This window comes from Myotis brandtii, unplaced genomic scaffold (assembly GCF_000412655.1).
Source record: "Myotis brandtii unplaced genomic scaffold, ASM41265v1 scaffold48, whole genome shotgun sequence".
Classification (NCBI taxonomy): Eukaryota; Metazoa; Chordata; class Mammalia; order Chiroptera; family Vespertilionidae; genus Myotis; species Myotis brandtii.
Window position 1 is genome coordinate 6,332,172 of NW_005368341.1, and position 6,928 is coordinate 6,339,099.

At 36.9% G+C, this 6,928-nt stretch overlaps 1 pseudogene; it reads right to left on the bottom strand.

Annotated features, from left to right (window-relative positions):
- Positions 1–6,045: 6,045 nt before the first annotated feature.
- On the bottom strand, positions 6,046–6,777 carry LOC102253318 (annotated as a pseudogene).
- Between the last annotated feature and the right edge of the window lie 151 nt (positions 6,778–6,928).

Below are 6,928 nucleotides of genomic sequence, written 5' to 3' on the forward strand. Positions count from 1 at the left end.
TTTTTAACTCTCTATTCCTCTCCCTTCCTCTCTGTAAAAAATCAATAAAATATATATTTAAAAAATAAAATAAACCTACAAAAGTCAATTTTCTTTCTACATATGAGCAATGAGCACAACACTAAAATATCAATACCATGTATACTCAAAAAATATTGAATTGTAAGTCTAACAAAATGTATTTATAACTCTTATGCTGACAATTATAAAGTGCTAAAAATAAACAATCTAAATAAATGGAGAGACATATGTTCATGAATTAGAAGATGCAATACAGTATCAATCTGCCCAGCTTAATATATACTTTAATGTGCAATTTGTATCAAGAATTCTGCAAGATTCTTTGCAGATACAGACAAGAGTATTGTAAAATTTATATGGAAAGGCAAAGGAAGTAGAATAGCTAAAACAATTTTTTAAAAGAAGAATAAAGTGAGGAATCAACACTTGATTTCAATGTTCAGTTTGTATAATTTTGTCATTTCAAGAATGTTATATTAATAGAAAACAGATTACTGGTTGCCAGGAGTTAAGTTCCAGTGTGGGAAAGTAGGGAGAAAAATAGGTGTAGTTATAAAAGGGCAATAGAAGTGATCCTTGCAGGTACAGAATTATCTGTATCTTGACTATATCAATGTCAATATCCTACTTGTGGTTTCATACTTGGCTTTCCAATATTTTACCATTGGGGGAAACTAGCCAAAAGATACACTAGATCTGTCTGTATCATTCTTTACAACTGCTTGTGAATCTACAATCTTCCCCTCCAAAGTTTTTCAATGAAAGAAAAAGTTAAAGGAATACTATCAATAATTTATACCAACAACTTTGAAAACAAGTAAATTCATGTATGTAATATGTACAAATTTATTCATATGTATTACACATGTACATATTCCTGAAATTATATATACATCCATTTGGCTTACAAAGTTGTCTTTGTAGGAAGGTTTAAAACCATGAATGCGATTTCTTTAACTGTAATGGAATTTTTCAAATTTACATTTTTAGTCTGTCTGTAAGTTTTAGGTCAACTTGAGTAAAGAATAAGTGTCTATTGTGTAAATGTATAATATATAAGTAATATCTTATATATACAAAATATATGTATACATAATACCTATGACTTGAAATAACTTCACTGTTAATAGCCCCTGGCATGCTATAGCACCGCAGTTAATAAGGTTTTCATCAGTGGTAAATCTGGATGGGGTACAGTAGAAGGAGATGCACTGACCTATGTAATACATCTGGCATTTGAGATTTATAAGAAAAAATAGTAACTACTAAGCCTGTGGAATTAGTTGGTAGTTGCTAGGCCTTATGGATACAATGAAGAGAGAGAATAAAATGCTCAAGTCATAGTAGGGTTGTAGAAGCTGGAATCCATTGTCCAATACCCAAAGTCTCATCAGTTGTCTAATCTGAATTAATTGCTGAAAGTTTTAGAAAAATGAAGTATCATTTTCTCTACTACTCTGTATCTAGCACATTATTTTGCATTAGCCAGCACTGGAAACAATTTGTTGGTAGATTTTTTTTTTTGATTTTTTTTTGGAAAATATACTTTATTGATTTTTTACAGAGAGGAAGAGAGAGGGAACATCGATCAGCTGCCTCTTGCACACCTCCTACTGGGGATGTGCCTGCAACCAAGATACACGCCCTTGGCCGGAATCGAACCTGGGACCTTTCAGTCCGCAGGCCGATGCTCTATCCCCTGAGCCAAACCGGTTAGGGCTGGTTGGTAGATTTTATCCTCCAAAGGTTTTCATTGTTCTGGTAGCTGCCATATACCCTGTAACTATACTCTCTTCCCTTCTCCACCCTCCTTTCTGCCCAAGTTGCTCATCTATATGGACTACATCAATAGGACCCCTCTTGCCTTCTGGCTTCCAGTTGGGGATGGCCATTAGGAGACTCAGTAAGAAATAGGAAGGAAGGAGAACAGTAAGGATATTTATTACCCTTTCTCTTTGCAAAGCCACCTTTCTGGTTGAGTTCCTGAGTGAAGGTAATTGCTTCCTTCTAAGGATCTTGCTTCACAACACTTGCCTTTGGGTTTCCAAAATCTCCCTTTGTCTTTATTTCTTCAGGCCTCATGGTAAATAGCTCTGCTGCCACTAACTCCAGGACAGTGCTTATGGTTTCCCTCCACTGACGCCTTTTATATGTTTCCTTTAATAATCTTCCTCAAATTATCTGAATTTGCATGTGTCATCTATTTCCTTCTGGGATCTGACTGATGCATGTCTATTCTGTTCTTTGCCCTAAAGCATCTCCTAGTAGCTGGATGTGATTAACAAGGAAGGAGTTCAGCCAATTCCAGAAGGGATGAAAATTTTGTAGAAAAAGTCTCACACTTGGTACTAGGAAGCCTGGAGCTCACCAAAATGGAAAAAAAAAAAAAAGACCAGGAAAAATTTTCATATGGTCCTTTTTCTCCTCCATTCTCCTTAGGTCAGACACTCCTATACCCCTGCCTTAACTGATTGCTGATGGTAATTTTGTGGATTGTTTTCTAAACTTTGCCCTGCAAAACCCAAAATTTTGGTGGAGGGTCTTTGGGAGGTTCTATGGGAGGAAAAATTATAGCAAAAATGAAGTCAGCCTAAGGGTAGGACTTTCTAGCACCCATTTCATCCAGAACATTTTTAATTTTTTAAATTTATATGCTATCATCCCATATAAAATCTTATTTGAAAAAAATTTTCATTCTACCAATTACAAAGTTTTTAACAACTGGTTTAATTCACTTTACTAAATAATCACTGACAAATCAAACTCTAAGATTCAAAAAAGAAACCTCTAATGGTAGAATTTCAGGTAATGGAAGAAACAGAACTGGTAACAGTTTAGAGATTTAGAGTCAAGTTATTCCAGCCCAATGCACTTCAAATTATGCCCCATAATGACCTGCTTATTATGAACAACCACTCAAAAGCTCTGATGATCTGTTTCTCTGTTAACATGGATGCCTCTGGCAATTTTCAAATCCCAATTGCCTGCTAGGTCAATCTTTATCTAATTCTTTTTACTTTTGTGGTGATTACATTTTAGATTTGCTCTCTTAACTTTCAAGTATATAATGTGGTATTGTTATCTGTAGTCACCATGCCATACATTAGATCCCCAGACCTTATTCATCCTAGAACTGGAAGTTTGTACCCTTTTACCAACATCTCCCCACTTCCTCCACCCCCTGCCTCTGGCAACCACCATTCTGTTCTCTATTTCTATAAGTTTGGCTTTTTTATTTTTATATATTTTTATTGATTTCAGAGAGGGAGAGAGATATAGAAACATCAATGATGAGAGAGAATCATTGATCAGCTGCCTCCTGCATGCCCCACACCGGGGATCAAACCTGCAGCCCGGGCATATGACCTGATCTGGAATCGAACCGTGACCTCCTTGTTCATAGATTGACACTCAACCACTGAGCCATGCCAGCTGGCCAACTCTGGCTTTTTTAGATTCCACATATAACTGAAAACATGTATTATTTCTTTCTCTGTCTCACTTTTTCATTTAGCAGAATGTCTTCAAGGTCTGTCCATGTAGCAAAGGGCAGAATTTCCTTCTTTTTTATGGCTGAATAATACTCCTATGTGTGTGTGTGTGTGTGTGTGTGTGTGTGTGTATGATAGTCACTTATGATCCTTTTTATTTCTGTGGTATCAGTTGCAATGTCTCCTCTTTCTGATTTTATTTACCAGTATTTGTGTTTTCCTCTTTTTCCTTAGTCTAGCTAAAGGTTTGTCAACTTTATCTTTCAAAATAAGCAGAAGCTCTTAGTTTCATTAATCTTTCCTAATGTTCTTCCAATCTCTAGCTTATTTCTGCTCCAACCTTTATTTCCTTCTTTCCACTAACGTTGAGCTTAGTTTTTTCTAGTTCTCTGAGGTATAAAGTTAGATTATTTGATATCTTTTTTCTTGACATAGACATTCATCACTATAAACTTCCCACTTAGAACTGTTTTAGCTGCATATAATGAGTTTTAGTATGTTATTTCCATTTTCATTTATCTCAAGAAATATTTTTATTTCTTCTTTGACCTTCTTTGAGTGTGTTATTTAATTTCCACATATTTGTGAATTTTCCCACTTCCCTCCTATTATTGATTTCTAGTCTCTTACCACTGTGGTTGGAACAATACTTGGCATGAGTATTAGTCTTCTTAAATTTGCTAAGATTCATTTTGTGGCCTAACATATGATCTATTCTCAAGAATGTTCCATGTAAACATAAGAAGGAATGTGTTCTGCTGCTGTTGGATAGAATGTTCTGTATATGTCTGTTATGTCCATTTGGCCTAAAGTATAGTTCTAGACCAATATTTCCTTACCAAGTATATATGATATAAAATATATTGTTATGTATATTATACATATAATATGATCTATTTAGCAATATTCTATGAAGTTGAAGATGTACATTTTCTAACCCAGCAATTCCACTTTTGATTATATTCCTTTAAATTGTTGATCTACAAACCAGAATATTTGTTTTTTGAGGGTATATGAAAGCACTGCAATGAATACCAGGGTATAGAAAATAAAATCAGTTTTAGACTTTTAATTTTCATATCTATTCTTTCCTAAAAGTGATATACCTAAGAACAAACAAAACAAAAAACACCTGCTCCATGCACTCTAAGGTTCATATACTTTGTGCTTTTCCTCACCCCATTTACAAATACCCTGCCGACTTTACAATCCTCAGATCATTGAATTACCAAATAAATTACCAAAACTCTCTTACTTTTGCTACAATAACTGACAACACCTCAGGTGGAGGCAGCTATATCAGTCTGGGTCCTACAGTGGGACAAGGTATAGTAGAGGCCAGCTAATCCAAGAGGGAATGTAGAATAAAATAATTAAACCCAGTTTTTTAAAGCCACTGAAATGTGATTGTTTGTTACTATCACATAAATTACCTAACCTGACTAATATAAAGACAAGCCCCTGGCCACTTTAATCTATATTATGGTGACTTGCCCCAATGTAAAAACTTATTTTTGAATGAAGAGGGCATTTTTGTTTCTCATTGGTTTTTAGAATATACCTTAAAATTTGTATTAACACATATCTGAATTTTTAAAAGTGAAGTCACCCTTTCTCTAAGAGTTTAATTCGGCTAATAGTTTTGCAAAATAAATTTCAGGTTGCCATTTTCAGTTAATGAATTAAGATAAATCTTAATTCTATGATATTGATGAAAATATCTTGAAAACATGAGAGTACTGCATTTTATAAAAATTATTATATTAGTAAAGCTATATTGAAATTAACACCGTATTCATTTCCCCCAAAACTTTCTGGTTATATTTGGTTAAACAAGATGCCTGTAAGTAAAAAAGCAACAAATATAACTAATCGTTTTTCCATTAAAGCCTTGTTGGTATATTTCCCAGAAAGTGAGAAAGTAATGACTATAATATCTGTAAAACAAAATATTTTCCAAGTCAGGTTGTTTCCAAATCTTCATTTTCAATAAAATTGAAGGCAGACCTAATTGAGTTGTCAGATGACAGATCAATGGTTATGATAGATAATTGCCTTATTTTCTCAGTATGACATAAGTTCAAACAATTGATATAGTTTTAGCAAAATATTCCATCCCATCCACTTTTTTTTTTTTTTAATATCCTCCAGTCAGAGTGCCAGTACTGCATCACCAGCTACCCAGTTCAGGGTGAGAATTTTCTAATAAACCTTCCTGATACTAAAATGCTTCCTTTCATATCACCCCAAGATCTACCCTGCACAGAGGGAAGAGAAGCCTGGATGGGCCCTGAGTTTCTTGGGGGAAATCCAAGTCCATGTGTTGCCTCTTTGCAAGAAGATAGGGCTGAGAGAGTGACTTCTAGCCCACAAAGGAAGGACTAACAAGCAAAAAACATATTGCTTCATCCTTCCTGTGAGGCCTTCCCCCGGCCCTTATAAAGGAACTATGTGTCCTTAACCGCAGGTATTTTTCAATTTAACAGTGGCTCACATTGTTTCTTGCAGCAGAGAGCCCTGGGCTCCTCCTGGAGCCTCTGCCCTCCTCTACCACCAGCAGTAGTGGGCCAGGGCATGGTTGGCCTCAGCCTCCTGATGCCTGTCGTGCTTCCTCTTGACCTCAGGGCCCTGGTTGTGGAATGCCTCCAGCAACTAAGGACAGCTTCTCTGGCATCAGCATCTACCGAGCTTCTCCCTGCACTCAGTAATCATTCACTTCATGGCCAGGAAGCGATGCCTCTGGTTGGCTAGCGGCGCAGGGACCTGGTAGAAATGGCCACCCTTGCCTGGCCACAGTGGCTCAGTGGTTAACCATCAACCTATGAATCAGGAGCACACGGTTCAATTCCGGTCAGGACACAGACACAGGTTGCAGGCTTGATCCCCAATCAATGATTCTCTCTCATTGATGTTTCTATCTCTCTCTCCCTCTTCCTTCCTCTCTGAAATCAACAAAAATACATTTTTTTAAAAAAAGAAAAAAATGGCCACCTTTGAGGATAGGTACCAGCCCCACCCCAGGCTCACAGATCTTCAGTGCTTGGAGGAAGTTGGAGTAGGTTGTTGCATTCAGTGTTTGCCTGTTCCTCTGCAGAGGCAGCATGGTACTTCTCAAACTGCTTCCTTTTCACAGCTTTCAGAGCCTGCATCATGAGGGATCTATTTGCTTCCTCCTTTCATCATCACATTGGTGAAGTTATTGATCAAAGGGTCTTCAAATACAGAGCTTGTTTTCATCGCTCCTGCTCAGACTTCTCCTCAGTCAGCTCTGCCCTTGCGATAATATTCCTTGTCAATCTGAGGGTCCCGGCATTCAGGGCGATAGGGCTCCACCTCACCTGGATTAGCCCTGGAAGCCATAGGCTGCACTGCTTAGACCAGCGATAGGTCCGACCACCCTTCATGCTGCTTTCACC